This window comes from Pongo pygmaeus, chromosome 12, assembly GCF_028885625.2.
Source record: "Pongo pygmaeus isolate AG05252 chromosome 12, NHGRI_mPonPyg2-v2.0_pri, whole genome shotgun sequence".
NCBI classification, from domain to species: domain Eukaryota; kingdom Metazoa; phylum Chordata; class Mammalia; order Primates; family Hominidae; genus Pongo; species Pongo pygmaeus.
In genome coordinates, this window is record NC_072385.2 from 26,367,298 (window position 1) to 26,385,448 (window position 18,151).

Sequence of the window (18,151 nt, forward strand, 5' to 3'; positions counted from 1 at the left end):
GCGTGCTGCGTCATCACTGTGCGTCACATTGGCGACGTCGGCGCTCGAGCTGCACTCCGCAGAGCTCTTGGCAGCGCCCTGGGCTCTGAGGTTGTCTTGGCAACCCCGGATCAGATTTCGGCCACCAGCCTCCACAGCCTAAGGTAGATTTCCAGCAGATAACAATTTGCGTGATGGGCTCTTAAGCGTTTTGGTCACTTGTTCTAAATTATAAGTGCGCAATGCATTGGAAGAAAAAAGCACTCAGGCCAATTTGGTGAACGTCTAAATTGGAACAACGTTTCTGGAGATGACTGGTTAAATACGTTGCATCGGACATGTGTGAATACTAAAGCATACATTTTTAAATTCATATCTATTAAAAGAAATGAGGGTCGGGGGTGGTGGCTCACGCCTGTAATCCCAGCACTTTGGGAGGCTGAGGCAGGCGGATCACCTGAGGTCAGGAGTTCAAGACCAGTCTGACCAACATGGTGAAACCTTGTCTCTACTGAAAATACAAAAATTAGTCGGGCATGGTGGCGTTCACCTGTAATCTCAGCTACTCAGGAGGGTGGGGCAGGAAAATCGCGTGAACCCGGGAGGCAGAGGTTGCAGTGAGCTTAGATCACGCCACTGCACTGCAGCTTGGGTGACAGCAGGCACGCACCACCATGCCCAGCTAATTTTTGTATTTTTAGTACAGACGGAGTTTCACCATGGTGGCCAGGCTGGTCTCAAACTCCTGACCTCAGGTGATCCACCCACCTCAGCCTCCCAAAGTGCTGGGATTACAGGCATGAGCTACTTCGCCTGCCCTATGTTTTGCTTATTAATCCCTTGTCAGATAGATAGTTTGCAGATAATTTCTCCCCTTCTGTGGGCTGTCCTTTCACTTTGTTGATTTTTTTCCTTTGGGGTGCAGGAGCTTTTTAATTTAATGTGATCCCATTTGTCCATTTTTGCTTTGCTTGCCTGTGCTTTTGAGGTATTACTCAGGAAATCTTTGCCCAGACCAATGTCCTGAAGAGTTCTCCCAATATTTTCTTGTAGTAATTTCATAGTTTGAGGTCTTAATTTTAAGTGTTTAATCCATTTTGATTTGATTTTTGTATATGGTTAGAGAGAAGTCTAGTTTCATTCTTTTGCATATGGATATCCAGTTTTCCTAGCACCATTTATTGAAGAGACCATCCTTTCCCCAATGTATGTTCTTGACACCATTGTTGTAACGAGTCCACTGTACTGTGTGGATTTGTTTCTGGGTTCTCTATTCTGTTCTAGTGGTCTATGCATCTGTTTTTATGCCAGTACCATGCTGTTCGATTGCTATAGCTCTGTAGTATAATTTGAAGTCAGGTAATGTGATTCCTCCAGTTGTGTTCTTTTTGTTCATGATAGCTTTGGCTATTCTGGGTCTTTTGTGGCTTCATATAAATTTTAGGATTATTTTTTCTATTTCTGTGAAGAATGTCATTGGTATTTAATAGGGATTGCGTTGAATCTGTAGATTGCTTTGGGTAGTATGGACATTTAAAAAATATTGATTTTTCCAATCCATAAACATGGAATATTCTTCTATTTATTGGTGTCCTCTTCAATTTCTTTCATCAGTATTTTATTGTTTTCATTATAGAGGTCTTTCACCTTTTTGGTTAAGTTAATTCCTAGGTATTTTATTTTATTTGCAGCTACTGTAAATAGGATTACTTTCTTGATTTTTCAGATTTTTTGCTGTTGGCATATAGAAATGCTACTGATTTTTATATGTTTATTTTGTATCCTCCAATTTTACTGAATTTGTTTTTCAGTTCTAATATTTTTTTGGGGGAGCAGGTCATTAGATTTTTGAAATGTAAGATCATATCATCTGCAGACAAGAATAATTTGACTTCTTTCTTTCCAATTTGAATGCCCTTTGTTTCTTTCTCTTCTCTGATTTCTTTCTCTTCTCTAATTTCTGTAGCTAGGACTTCCCCAGTACTTGTTGAATAACAGCAGTGAAAGTGGGTATCCTTCTCTTGTTCCAGGTCTTAGAGGAAAGGCTTTCAGTTTTTCTCCATTGAGTATGATATTAGCTGTGGGTCTGTTATATATGGTTTTTATTATGTTAAAGTATGTTCTGTCTATATGCAGTTTTTTGAGAGTTTCTTTTCATCACAAAATACATTGATTTTCCTATCTCAGCCTCCTGAGTAGCTGGGACTACAGGGGCATGCCACCACACTTGATTAATTTTTTATTTTTAGTGGAGGTGGAGTCTTGCTATATTGACCAGACTGGTTTCAAACTGTTGGCCTCAACTGATTCTCTCACCTTGGCCCCCCAACGTGCTGGGATTACAGGCATAAGACACTCACTGTGCCTGGCCAAGATGTTGAATATTATCAAATGTTTTTCCAGCATCTAGTGAAGTAGTCATATCATTTCTGTCCTTTATTTTGTTGATATGATGTATTACATTGATTGCTTTGCATACACTGAGCCATCCTGGGATAAATCCCACTTGGTCATGATAAATGATCTTTTTTAATGTATTGGTGAATTTGCTTGCTAGTATGTTGAGGATTTTTGCATCAACGTTTATCAAGAATATTGACCTGTAGCTTCCCTTCCCTTCCCTTCCCTCCCCTCCCCTCCCCTCCCCTCCCCTCCTCTCTCCTCTCCTCCCCTCCCTCCTTGCTTTATATATCTGGGTGCTCTAGTATAGATGCATATATATTTGTAATTGTTATAGTCTCTTGATGAATGGACCCTTTTTCATTATATAATGATCTTCTTTGTATTTTTTATAGTTTTTGTCTTGAAATCTATTTGGTATGATGTAGTATAGTTACTTTGGCTCTTTTTTGCCTTCCATTTGCATAAAATATCCTTTCCCAATCCCTTTATTTTCAATCTATGTGTGTCTTTATAGGTGAAGTCTGTTTCTTGTAGGCAACAGGTTGTTGGGTCTTTTTTTTTTTTTTTTTTTTTTTTTATCTATTCTGCCACTGTGTCTTTTGATTGGAGAGTTTAGTCCATTTATATTCAATATCATTACTGAAAAGTAAGCACTTAACTACTTCAATTTTGATACTTGTTTCCCGGTGGTTTTGTAGTCGTTCCTACCTACCTACCTTCCTTCCTTCCTCCTCTCCCCTCCCCTCCCTCCCTGCCTCCTTCCCTCCTTCCTTCCTTCCTTCCTTCTTGTGAAGGTGATTTTCTCTGGTGGTATGTTTTAATTTCTTGCTTTTTATTTTTTCTGTATCTGTTTTAGGTTTTTTTATTTGAAGTTACCACAAGGCTTGCAAATATCATCTTATAATTTACTATTTTAAACTGATGAAAACATAACACTGTAAAAACAAATAAGCAAAGAGAAAACTAATAAGTCTACACTTTAGCTTCATCTCCCCACTTTTTAACATTTTGTTTTTTCTGTTTATATCTTATTATATTGTCTATGTCTTGAAAAACTGTTGTTATTTTTTGATAGGTTCATCTTTTAGTCTTTTTTTTTTTTTTTTTTGAGATGGAGTCTTGCCCTATCGCCCAGGCTGGAGTGCAATGGCATGATCTTGGCTCACTGCAACCTCCGCCTCCTGGGTTCAAGCGATTCTCCTACCTCAGCCTCCTGAGTAACTGGGATTACAGGCGTGTGCCTCCACGCCCAGCTAATTTTTGTATTTTTAGTAGAGACAGGGTTTCACCATGTTGGCCAGGCTGGTCTCGAACTCCTGACCTCGTGATCCACCTGCCTTGGCCTCCCAAAGTGCTGGGATTACAGGCGTGAGCCACTGTGCCCTGCCCTCATCTTTTAGTCTTTCTACTCAAGGTATGAGTAGTTTACACACAACAATTACAGTGTTACCATATTCTATGTTTATGTGTGCAGTTACTATTACCAATGAGGTGTTTTTTTAACCTTCAGATGATTTCTTATTGCTCATTAATGTCCTTTTCTTTCAGATTGAAGAACTCCCTTTAGCATTTCTTGTAGGACAGGTCTATTGTTGATGAAGTTCCTCAGCTTTTGTTTGTTTGAGAAAGTCTTTCTCCTTCATGTTTGAAGGATTTTTTCACTGGATATACTATTGTAGGATAAAAGCGGGTTTGTTGTGGTAGTTGTTGCTGTTGTTGCTTTTCAGCTCTTTAAATATGTCATGTCACTCTCTCCTGGCCTGCAAGGTTTCCACTGAGAAGTCTGCTGCCAGATACATTGGAGCTCCTTTGTATGTTATTTGTTTCTTTTTTCTTGCCACTTTTAGTATTTCTTCTTTATCCTTGACCTTTAGGAGTTTAATTATTAAATGTCTTGAGGCAGTCTTATTTGGGTTAAATCTACTTGGTGTTCTATAACCTTCTTGTACTTAAATATTGATATATTTCTCTAGGTTAAGAAAGTTCTCTGTTATTGGCTGGGTGTGGTGGCTCACACCTGTAATCCCAGCACTTTAGGAAGCTGAGGCAGGTGGATCACCTGAGGTCGAGAGTTTGAGACCAGCCTGACCAACATGGAGAAACCCCATCTCTACTAAAAATACAAAATTAGCCCAGCATGGTGGTGCATGCCTGTAATCCCAGCTACTTGGGAGGCTGAGGCAGGAGAATCGCTTGAACCCAGGGGGCAGAGGTTGCGGTGAGCAGAGACTGTGCTATTGCACTCCAGCCTAGGCAACAAGAGTGAAACTCCATCTCAAAAAAAAAAAAAGAAAAAGAAAAAGAAAATTCTCTGTTATTAAGAAACAATACAGTATTATTAAGAAACAATACAAATAAATGAAAGGAAGACAGGAATGATTTATTTCATGGTTCTGTCAAGTGGGAAGACATGAGTTTATGTATTTAGCTTATTGGTAGAATACATGAGTCAGGCTAGGCTTGGTGGTTCATGTCTGTAATCCCAATAATTTGAGAGGACCACTTGAGACCAGGAGTTTCAAACCAGCCTGGCCATCAACATAGTGAGACCCTGATCTTTATTATAAAGAAAAGATGAAAGAGATAAAGAAAAGAAAACGAGTCAAAGTGAATGGAAGAGGTATAAGTGGAGGAGGATGAATTCAGAGTAAATATGTCATCTAGGAAATCCAGGTCCCCGCAGTGCTATGTGTAGCTACGGGCAGAGATGACCAGAGCTGAGTAGAGGAAGCTGCATTCAGTTCCCCATGAGAAGTAAAACAACATTTAGAGAAAATTACAGAGGATGACAGAAAGATTTTACAGCAACTTAAGAAAAGCAAAAAGACAAAATGGTTCAGAAAAAAAAAAAAAAAAACAAAGAAAAATCTATAAGGAGCTGATAAAAATGTGCCATAAACTAGATGTGGAGCTGCTCCAGGAAAGAACCAATAATATACCTAAAAAATGTTTGTAGTATTTGAAGTTCATACCTTAGAACAAGCTTGCCCAACCCACGGTCCGTGGGCCACATACAGCCAAGGACAGCTTTGAATGTGGCCCAACACAAATTCCTAACCTTTCTTGAAACATGGTGAGATTTTTGTCATTTTACAATACAGCTATAGTTAATCTTAGTGTATTTCATGTGTGGCCCAAGACAATTCTTTTTCTAATGAGGCCCAGGGAAGCCAAAAGATTGCACACCCCTGGCTTAGATGATATTATTTATTCAACACCATAGATATGTATGTGTGTGTGTGGGTGTATATATATGTATATGTGTGTATGCATATACATATGTACCATATATATATAAAATATATATATCATATGTGTATCTCCTGCTTCTAAGAGGGAGGAACTTTTCCAAATAGAAACAACATAGATGAAATGTAATTCTTATCCTAACCATGAACAAGCAAGCTTTTTTGGAATTTTTGAGTGGATGTAATTTTATATTCCCCTTTATCAAACACTGACCACAGGGAATATTCCCCTCTAATAAGCTTCTTTTGTAGCTTTTTTCTGAAAAACTGGACAAATGTAATGTGGGAGTCAGACAGCATGTGTCACTAAGCTGAGAGCAGTGACATATGAAGGTGACATTTGCATGTCCTGGCAGCATTGTCCAGCAGAGGCTTCCTTTCTTTGGGGATGGACCCTCCCTCCTCACCTGGAGCAGCTCCACGTCAGGCATGTGGCACGTCTCCCACAGCTCTCTGTACATGTCTTTCATCCTTTCTAAATGTTGGGTCATTCTCACTTGACTGTCTTGTAGTTGTTGGAAAAGCTCTTTTGCTTCTCTGTCCAGTGCCTGCAGATGCAGTTGCTTCTCCTCATCGAGAAATAGAGGCATCTTTTGATATTGAATATTGATTATCACCTTACTTAATGACACATAGTTCTGCGGAGACATTTGGTTAAAAGGATTACATACTCTCACTCTCAACAGAAAACTTCAAATAATTATATGCTGGGTGTAATCAAGCAATCTATAAACTTTCTGCCTCACTCTTGCAAGGAGTCTTGAATATTTGTTATTTCTTTCTGTCTGTCTTTTTCAATGTTCCTGTTCTCTTTCCCTCTTTAAATCAAAACCTGTATAAAGACTTCCAGTTTCTCTTCCTGAGATGCTTCTTCACAGTTCTTACTGAGTCCATTATTTCCTCTATTAATCTCCCTTTTAGGATTTTTCCATGTCTGATTCGCCTAAATGTTAAAAAACATTTAGCCATACGCCATATTATGCAGATTGATTTTTCCTTTTACTATATTTTTACTCTATATACTATTTTATATACTATTCTATTTCTTTCCTCTTCCTCACACCCAATCTTGGTGAAATGTCTCATGTCCAGTGTCTGAAAAGGTTTATACCAACCTTCAAATTTGAACTAGAATACATATCATGCCATTTATCCAATAAACTAGAATTAATTTGGTTAGCTTGTGTGGGCTTCTCTATTTGCAATTCCTGTGGGCTTCTCTATGTGCAATTCCTATTATATCAATTATATCAAACCCCCTCTCTACTGACAATGCAAAAAAAAAAACTAGCCAGAGACAGAGCCAGACTCCTTTCAAAAAAAAATAAACAAACATAAAACTTCTGTTTTGAAGAAACCTAATCATCTATGTTAACACCCACCTACGCCCTGTGAAATGCAATCAATTAGAGGAAACGGATGTGGTCTTCACAGATTTATAAACGGACACTTCAGGAGCCAAGCTCATTCTTCTCCAGAGCCCACAGAGTAGCTTTGCAACTGGCTTTGGGGACTTCCGAAATCTACCAGCACTGCAGTGAGACTCTCATCCGTGAGCTCAATTCATCTGATTCGACAGCAAGCTTTGGTGAGAACACAGATATATTTCTGAGGTAAGTACACAGTTTCCAGAGTAGGAGCTACTATTAGGTTACAAACCAAAACAAAATTTGGGGACTTTAATTTATCTGCAAACTTAGATTATTTTTAGATGAAATGATCTCATTTTCTGAGTTTTAAAAACGGCTCCATTTCTTTATAAAATTATTTTAAACATAATCCATAGGTTTATGGATTAAACATGGGCCACCATGTTCAGCTGTTTGTTTGTTTGTTTGTTTGTTTGTTTATTTTGAGTTGGAATCACTCTCTATCGCCAGGCTGGAGTGTAGTGGCGCTCTTGGCTCACTGCAACCTCTGCCTTCCAGGTTCAAACGGTTCTTCAGCCTCAGCCTCCAGAGTAGCTGGAAATATAGGTGCCTGCCACCACGCCCAGCTAATTTTTGTATTTTTTTTAGTAGAGACGGGGTTTCATTATGTTGGCCAGGATGGTCTCCATCTCTTGATTTTTTGATCCGTTCACCTCGGCCTCTGAAAGTGTTGGGATTACAGGCCTGAGCCACTGCGTCCGGCCTTTTTTTTTTTTTTTTTTTTTTAATTTATATAAGTATTTTTAGAGACAAGATGATCTAGACATTTTGCCGTGTCACCAGGCTAGTGCTCCTGAGCTCAAAAAACCTGCCTGACTTGGCCTCCCAAAATGCTGGGATTACAGGCTTGAGTCACCTTTCCTGGCTTGGTTTTTATTTTTATTTGTATTTTAGCAAAACATACATTTAAAATGCTGACTTACTGTCTAGTGCCTAGTTTTTTGTTTTTGTTTTTTCTTGGGGGGGAGACAGAATCTTGCTCTGTTAGCCAGGCTGGAGTGCAGTGGCACAATCTCGGCTCACTGCAAGCTCCGCCTCCCAGGTTCACGCCATTCTCCAGCCTCAGCCTCCAGAGTAGCTGGGACTACAGGCGTCCGCACCACTCCCAGCTAATTTTTCGTAATTTTTAGTAATTTAGTGAATCCCTATCTCGGATTCACTATGTTAGCCAGGATGGTCTTGATCTCGTGACATCGTGATCTGCCCGCCTCAGCCACCTTGGCCTCCCAAAGTGCTCGGATTACTGGCGTGAGCCACCGTGCCCGACCTCTAGTGCCTATTATTGCATGATACTTACTCCTTTCCTGACTGTGTGAAAGAGTCATGATAATGCTTCAATTATCATTATCTTTTTGTAAATTTAATTAATTGTCTTTTAAGGATGTTGTAATATTAACCAGTACATCCCCAAATTAACAGACTGTCCAGGAACAGTAAACATGCCAGAAAGTTTTTGTTGATTAAATTAACATAGCAGCCTAGAAAAACAATGATTCTTAGCTTTACCTTGGAGAGGTACCTTACCTTGATTTGACTGTTTTTCCTTGGAGAGTAAAGGCTAGCTTTTTCTGATTTGGGTCAAAGTATGAGTTCTGCTCTAACATTTTCAAGCAAAGTCCTTCTGGAAAAGTCATTATGGATGGTTGTTATAGTTAAATAAAATAATGAGAGTAGAAGAGCTTAGTTAGCTTTCCTTCTCTAAACCAATCACCGGCAATTAAGAGTGTTACTGATTTTCAGACCATTCAAGACTCAAACCTTGAGTTTACAGGTTGATGAAACCCTTGAAGCCTAAGCAATTTGGTGGACACTAACACCTCAAAAAATCCGACATTCTTCCATGCAAGAAAGTAGAGTTTGCAAATCTAGGTCATGTGTTGATTGGAGAACAGTCACTTTTTCTAGAGGTTGATGTCTCTTTGTGCCTTAGTTTTCTATTTTTCCTATTTCTGTCGTTGCAAATTAAAGCCTATACTTCTCTAGAAAGAAAGGATATTATTCGATCACGAACTGATTCAAACTTTGCTCAGATCTTTGTCTCTCCAGGGTAGAAGCTTAAATTCTTGTGGTTTTCTTTCCTTAGGAAAATGGACTCAGACTTCTCACATGCCTTCCAGAAGGAACTCGCCTGTGTCATCTGTTTGAACTACCTGGTAGACCCTGTCACCATCTGCTGTGGGCACAGCTTCTGCAGGCCCTGTCTCTGCCTTTCCTGGGAGGAAGCCCAAAGTCCTGCCAACTGCCCTGCATGCAGGGAACCGTCACAGAAAAAGGACTTCAAAACCAATATTCTTCTGAAGAATTTAGTGACCATTGCCAGAAAAACCAGTCTCTGGCAATTCCTGAGCTCTGAGAAACAAATATGTGGGACCCATAGGCAAACAAAGAAGATGTTCTGTGACATGGACAAGAGTCTCCTCTGCTTGCTGTGCTCCAACTCTCAGGAGCACGAGGCTCACAAACATTATCCCATCGAAGAGGCAGCTGAGGAACACCGGGTAAGAGATAGCTGTGTGATCACCTGAAAGCTGGAGGATGGCAGAGTTAAAGAGATTAGAAGGACGATGAGAATCACGGTGGTTACTCCATTCTTTACTGAGTGCCAGGTGCTGTTCTAGGTACCAATGATGACATTTTGAATAAAATGTGCAACTCTACCTTCCTTCATGGAGCTCGCACCCAAAAAGAGACTGATTAAGTACATGTCATTCTTATTGACTCTACAGGTCAATGCTAATGACATTGAAAAGCTACCAAAACTACCAGTGCAAAGAAAGGTACTTTGGAAATATATTTAATATTACTGGACAAATGAGTATGGGAATAGCACACTACAAAATCAGGGGCTAGCATAGTGGGTTCTGAAGCAGGATGTTTCCCTGAACTAATTTAGCTGGGTTACAGGAAATCTTCACTCTTCAGTTCTCTAAACTGTTCTACATTCTGAAACCTCAAACTGAAAAATATCAATTAAGGATGAGCAATGAAAAATTTTGTTTTTTTCTCCTCCCACTAATGTATTTATCTATTATATCCATTGCCTGCATATACCACTCAGATTGTGGAATCTTTGGTATTTGACTTTCTGTTGTTCAACCTTGTAATTCTTTTGCAGGAGAAACTCTTAAAGCAAATGAGGATTTTATGGGAAAAGATTCAAGAAAATCAGAGAAATCTATATGAGGAGAGAAGAACAGCCTTCGTCTGGAGGGTAAGTATGAGACCGTGAGTCCTCCTGACCAGCTTGAGACAAGCACGCTGACAACATTTATATTAGCAACTTGAGTTGAAATTCTCGTATGCCAGATTTTGTCATGTGTTTATTCATAGGCTGGAAAACAACCAGACTGTTCAATATAATGATTGTTCAGGTTTTCTGTAAATGCTTTTCAGATAAGTAAAAAATAAATATAAATTCTGAAGGGCAAGCATGTGCTCAAAATTAATAAGTATTTCAGACAGAGTTTTCTGTATAATATGAATTATGAAATATTGATTAAATAGTATATAATTGAGAAATCAAGGCATTGATTGGTGAATATGATATTGTCCAAGGGGAAGAAACCGGGTGGGAACAGTAATTTAAGAAATGTGCCTGTGCTGGTGAAATCTGATAGCGAAGGACCCACATGATGCCAGTCCAAGTAGGAGAAAATGCAACATGATGAAAAGCTGAGGAGAAGGGATAAAAAATGACTGGGGGAGTGAGAGGATAAATATGTCATTATTGAGAGGAGAAACACAATGGAATGGGGATTCATGTTCTTAGAATGGCAGTGCAATACAGAGTCTATGGATTTGACAGAAGAAAGATAGGAGACAGAAAAGAGGTAGTCGGTTTGACAGATGGGGGTTACATTTTTTACAAGATCCTTTTTGTGTGATGGCTTCTGATCCCGATTATAATATACTAAAAACATTTCTACTAAGAGTGATTGTTCAGGCTGTGAAGTACAGAGATTTGAAACAACAACCTAATTGAGTAACAAAGATTATGTGTATTATTCATGACAATGTAACAACCAATCATAAATTTTAGTTGTTTTCTAATTGTATTTCCGATTTGAGAGGACATAGATTTAAACATTGAAATTTAAAGGGCTTTTTTGCAGGTGTTTGGGAATTGATGAATTACATAAACTTTGAAGGAAGGTCTTGCTTAACTCATCATCCTGTTTGTAAAGGATGGAAAATAAAAGAAGGAATGAGGAGGATGAATTTGTGGGTTCTGCGAGGTGGAAGTAGGCCTGGGTATATAACCTACAAAATTCATATCCCTACAGGGCGATGTGGTTTTACGGGCACAGATGATCAGGAATGAGTATAGGAAGCTGCACCCGGTTCTCCATAAGGAAGAAAAACAACATTTAGAGAGATTGAACAAGGAATATTGAGAGATTTTTCAGCAACTCCAGAGAAGTTGGGTCAAAATGGATCAAAAGAGTAAACACTTGAAAGAAATGTATCAGGAGCTAATGGAAATGTGTCATAAACCAGATGTGGAGCTGCTCCAGGTAAGAACGGAGGATGCCCCTTGAGACACTTTGTGTTAGCTGACCTTTACATCTTTGCCTTCCATTGGGTACCAAAGACATTATTTCTTCATCTCCTGCATTGATGGTGAGAGTCATTCCCACCAGTTATAGAGATAAACTGTAACTCCTACCCTAATCATGGAAATAAAGCTTTATGGAATTGTGCAACTAGATTTCCATACAACATTTTCTACCACAAGCTTCCTCCTCCAGCACATTTCATTAAAACTCTGGAAGAAAAAATTTCATGTGAAAATTCCATGTTTAACTCCAATGGATAATACATAGAAATTATGGAAAAACTGACATTTCCTTCTTCCTCCTTTTGGGAAGTCCTAGGTTTGAAATGCTCTTGATTTGAGCCACATTACACTTTGGGGACTAGCCCTGAAAGAGACCACACTGTAGACAGCTGCAGCAATGCGCAGTCACTACTCACACCTTTCTCTCTCACTCAAATTTAGGGTCCTGAATTTATCAGAAATTCATACTGTCAATAGGTCTTACTGGTATAATTTTTAGAGATGACAATACATTTTAAAAGAGTTGCAGTGATACTATGTGGTAATTCTAAAGTTTTCAAAACCTGAAGACCAGATAGGCAGAATAACAACTGTTTTTGTGTGTTTATTTTGAGACAGAGTCTTCTTCTGTCACCCAGACTGAAGTCCGGTGGCCCAATCTCAGCTCACTGCAACTTCTGCCTCTTTGGTTCAAGCAATTCTCCTGCCTCAGCCTCCCTAGTAGCTGGGACTAAAGGCATGCACCACCACACCCCACTATTGTTGGTTTTTTTTTTTTTTTTTTTGGATTTTTAGTAGAGACGGGGATTTGCCATGTTGTCCAGGCTAGTCTGGAAGTCCTGACCTCAGGTGATCCACCCACCTTGGCCTCCCAAAGTGCTGGGATTACAGGTGTGAACCACCTCACCCAACAAGAATAACAACTTTCTAAATAAGTAAATTTTTTTTCTCTCTCTCTCTCTCTCTACAGGATTTGGGAGACATCGTGGCAAGGTATGTTTTCGGCCATCAGTGCAAACTGGAGCACAAGGCATGCTATGAAAAACAGGCTGTTTCCAACAAAGTGAAAACATAATTTACTAACACCATAATGTGTCAGTGTGATTGTGTGTGTATGTGTGTGTAGTCACGTGTTTGTGTGGTATGATAAATGTTACCTATGCCTTTTATCAGACGTTAATCTTTTCTTACTTTCCCAAGTGACTCAAGGGGTTATGTTTTGAAGAGTGCAATGCAGAGATTGCTAGAATACAGTTGCCTCTTTTTATGATTCAGAATCATAATTAGAGATCAACTATTTGGTGGCAGATAGGGAGAGAGGCATTTATCTTTCAGTGGCAGTAGGTTAGAAATGGAGTGAATAGTTAGAAAGATTCCCTAAGAGCCACAAACCCATCCTAGCGTTGTGGAGGTACATTACAGTATCAGAAATGGGTTTGAATGAAGCATTTTCTGTTGGAATCTGTTTCTTAAACACAGACATCAGAAACTTAACCAACTCAACCTACTTCCTTGCAGGAGTGAGTCTGTGCTGCTGCACATGCCCCAACCTGTGAATCCAGAGCTCACTGCAGGGCCCATCACTGGACTGGTGTACAGGCTCAACCGCTTCCGAGGTGAGTGTCGCCCTCTTGGTGGGATCAACGTGCAATGCCTTCAATTATGGTTTTCTATGGGCAGCTTTCCCAGTGTAATGATCTTTCATCTAGAAGAAGAGAATAGTCTGTGAATAGGTATTTATATTTATAGTTTCACTATCATCAAACAGACAAAACTAAATAAAAGCTGGTGAAATGTAATAGGAATCAGCCATATAACAAATTTCTTAGAAAAATAAAACATGCAGAAGGGCTCTTTAGGACTTTAGGAACCATTCTCTGATACAATTTCATGTATACAATTATGACATGAAGCATACAGAACTGAATTCAGGACATTTCAATTTCAAATTCAGTGCAGTTAATGACTGATTTGAGTGACAGTTTTTTTTAATACATTTCAGGTGAAGTTTCATAGCATTTATAATTTTAATCATGTTTTTAATCAACTAAAGCACACATGAGTAACTTATATAACAATGCAAAAACTGAGAATCTGTGAACAATAGGAACATGATTTGGTGGTTGATGAGGTCTTAGATAGAACTCCAGGATAGATCATGACAAATCCAGCAGGATAAAAGAAGTCTGTGCCTGAATCTGGCATGAAAGTCAGATAATTCTTGCAAGGAATCTTCACTTTTCAGAAGGCAGATTCAGATTTTGTCTTTAAGTATGAATTTGCTAGCTTAAGTCGCAGATCATAATATTTCTGGAAAGTGATAACTTTTTTATTTGGGACTAAGAATGTCTGCCCACCTCATCTCCTGTCCAAAGCCTCCTGCTCTGCCCTGACAGAGAAGAGACAATGAAGGTTAATTTTATTGCTATGGACTTGGCTACAGCGCAAGAGCTTCCAGTTTTCAGTTGTTATGAAAGGTCGCTAATGAGACATAGACATGACCTTCCTCCCCTTTATACTTTTTGAGTTTATAGAAATTGTGATCATCATAGTTTAGCCGTTTATTTGTGCAGATCACCTAACACCCTTTGATTCCAACATTTTTCCAGACAGAATTTTCTTTCTAATCTTGACCTGTGTTTTCTAGTGAGAATCTCTTTCTTATCTGAACATAAGAATTTATAAACTGCTTTTCACTGGAACATTCTCTTTTTTCTACAGTGGAAATTTCCTTCCATTATGAAGTAAGCAATCACAACATCAGGCTCTTTGAAGATGTGAGAAGTTGGATGCTTAGACGTGGATCTTTGAATTCTGACAGATCTGACTATTTTGCTGCATGGGGATCCAGGGTCTTCTCCTTTGGGAAACACTACTGGGAGCTGGATGTGGACAACTCTTGGGACTGGGCTCTGGGAGTCTGTAAGGATGCCTGGATAAGGAAGAATAGCACAATGGTTAAATCTGAGGACATATTTCTTCTTTTGTGTGTGAAGATGAATAATCATTTAAGTCTCTTGACCACCTCCCCAGTGTTTCCTCACTATATAGAGAAACCTCAGGGCTGGGTTGGTGTGTTTCTTGATTTTGAAAGTGGAAGTGTGAGTTTTTTGAATGTCACCAAGAGTTCCCTCATATGGAGTTACCCGGCTGGCTCCTTAAAGTTTCCTGTCAGGCCTTTCTTTTACACTGGCCACAGATGATCAGGATTAAGAAAACTTACTGTTTGGGAACTCCATATACAAGGGAGCCCTTCACTGTTGATATAAAGAAATCATACTGTTCAGGCTTTTTTCTACTTCAGTGTCACTTCATTTTATTGCTATTAAATATAAAATTTGTAAAAGGCAAGACTTTTTGTACATTTTCTTACAATTAAAATAATCTCTTATGGCCCATTACCTAAAATACGTATTGTGATTTTCAAGTGTTTGTGAATTTATTGGATGGAATTCTGGAAATATGTGTGTGTGTGATTCCAACTTAATGATCTCATTCAGGAACAAATTTTGCACATCATGGACAGACGGTGTTTTGTACAATGAACTTGTAAGTGTGAGAGTTCCCTCCTATTAATACAGTAAATTCTACACCTCATCACTTTGGGGGGGAAAATTTATTTTACACAGAAGTTTTCACTGAATCTTTGGGCTAGAACAGGAATTTAACAGTCATGCATCCCATGGCAACAAAATACATTCTGAGAAATGCATTTTTAGGCACTTTTATCATTGTGTGAACATCAGAACACACTACAAAAACCTACATAGTGTATCGATCTACAGACATAGGCTAATGGTACAGCCTATTGCTTTTCTGAGAATTTGCCAGCAATGTCTGAGCAAGAACCAAAAGGGTTGAACCGACATTGAATTCTGTAGCTGTTTGATAAAGCAAACAGCGTCACCCACGGAATAATAGACAGATGTGCAGACTGTCTGCTTTAAAATGTGTTTGTATTTCCAAGTCACACAGACTGTGAATTCTCACTGATAACCTAGAGACCAGACATAACCATCACCTCATGTTACATTGGAAACATATTAGTATCAGGTAAAAATAAATAAATAAATAAAAAATAAACAAATTAACTAAATTAAACCAAAACCAAAAACAAAACAAACAAAACCCAGTTCTGATGAAAACCCAGTTTATAGTGAGTCCATTGAGTCTGTCTACCCACCAAATGGTCATTTTCATGATCACTGATTAAATAATGGAAACATTCTACTTCCAGTCCAGCAGATGATCCTGGCTGATGTCTGAGGTTCCTTGCTTGGGGCTGTTACCTAGAATATATTCAAACGACCTCTCCAGGTAGCCGCTTGGGCTTGCTCACAGCATGGTAGATAATTTTCCACACTGAAGATTCCCATAGAGTCAGGAGAATTGTATACTACCATTATTCTACAGAGTAAAACATCAGCCGTAGTCACAACCCTACACAAAGTAAAGGGACTAGAACACACACACAGCAGTAGCAGTCTTGAAGTTACATCATAGAAAAACAATGTGGGATGGAATATATAATTTAGCACTCTTTTAGAGAGAGTGGGGGAGGAATATAACCTACTACACCTACTCTTCCTAAGAAGTGGACATTGAGGATCTATATCCAGAGACTGGGGGTCCTGTAAAACATGAGATCCAATGAGCCCCTTATAGAAACATCATTCAAGTTCCAGATTCCTGTAAAAGGGCAATTGATAATTGATCAGGTAAATATTTTTTGGAAATTTTCTTCAAGATTTGGTATCAACTGGACAATCATTAAGAACACAACACAGCAAAATCACTGACGAAAATGCACACGACACTGGAGTAGACGGGGGGAAGGGGTGGTCCATCTCCTTCAAGATGACCAGGGACAGACACAGTAATTCTAGGTCAGTGAGATAAAAAAGGTCAGGGCATCTTTGTCAGGAACCGCCTTCTGATATCTATATGCGGCTGCAAACTATTCATGTAGGCCTTCTGAATGCCTTGTACTTCCCAAGATTTCTTGATGTTAAGAGCCACTGACTGGGCTTCATAGTACATAGAATACCTTCAGCATACAGGGTGACAAAGTCTTTCCCTCAAAAGCCAGAAGTTCAGAAACCTGTAACCGAGTCATCCACGGGACCTTACGAGTAAGTGTGGGCTGAAGAGAGAGACACTGGCTTTAACCTCAGATAAAAGGTATTCCATTCTCACTGCCTTGTAGCCTCTCATACTCAGAAAGGAAGGTGAGGCTAGGTCCTGACTATTCATTCTTCCAGACTGTGAAAGTTTTTGATGCTGACTCAGAGAAATGTCCTCTGCTTACTAAAATCTAACGTCTATTAACATTCTGCTGCAAAAGAGATAGGCCTTGTCTTGTCACAGTCCTCTCAACCTGTGCCCATATGTTCCACTCCTCTGGCCCTTACTGAACCATGATGACTGCCAGAATCACTCTGAAATTCTTCTGCCCCTGTCCGTCTTCTGGCCCAGTTCTCGGAACACAGGTCCCTGTCTATCCGCTTTCCAATGATCTGTCCATGCCCTTCAAATTCACAACATAAGAAAAGTTGATCATGAAAATATCCCAGAATGGGAAATACAGGTTCCCTGTTTTGTCTGAGACCAGCAATGCAGATGCAGGATTCTAGGGGAGGAGGAGAAAGCAAAAGTTGATGCCCTTGAAACTGCTCAGTCACATCCTTGTGACATCTAAAAGGGTAAAAGGTATTCAGGGTTAAATAATTGGAACAGAAAGAGGACAGTCAAGTTCAGGCATATACGGAGAAAGAGAGCTTCTATCAGAGCCTGACACCAAGTAAAACTCTTTCTTTAATGGAATGCACCCATAAATGTGTCAGAAAAATAACCCTTGGTGAGGAAAAGCAAAGTTGTAGAGAACAAGGGATAAAGAAGACAACAAGCAACATTTCCTGCCTATTTCAAAATAATTCTTGAGTGCTTACATTTCCTGGAATTGCCATGAGGCTACTGTGTATTATCACCCACTGTGAAAAGGTCAGCTGAGAGTAATATGGTATCATGGTTAAGAGCAATGTCTTGAAGCTAAATTTCCTGGGTTTGATTCCCCAACTCACTGCTCATAAGCCTCATTCCCAGAACAAAGTGCCTTTCTCAAAGCCTTGTGCGTGGGTGTGGGGAGTATGGGTGTGTTAGGCATATTTTTATATAATATAGTATTTGTATATTCACAGTAATTGTGTGTGTGTGTATTTGTGTGTGTGTGTGTATATATATATAAAAATATATATATGTGCTGGGATTATAGGTGTCAGCCAATGCGTCTGGCTTACTCTCACTTTTAATTATTGTCTTAGAAGCATACATGATTCAATTTGTTTTTCAATTCACGAATATATCTAATGGTTAGAGATGTATTTTTTAACTTAACTGTCATGTTTTGCTGATAATAAAATTATGATATCTTTATTTCTATTCAACCCTCACATTATTTACTTCTTTTTCTTGTCTAGTTGCATTGAAAAGGACATCGAGCAAGATGTTGAACACAAGTGGTGATAACAGGGCTT

At 39.1% G+C, this 18,151-nt stretch overlaps 1 pseudogene; it reads left to right on the top strand.

The window, feature by feature from the left end:
• The first annotated feature begins 7,049 nt into the window (after window positions 1-7,049).
• Window positions 7,050-15,014, top strand: LOC129030500 (tripartite motif-containing protein 43B-like; annotated as a pseudogene).
• Window positions 15,015-18,151: the final 3,137 nt, after the last annotated feature.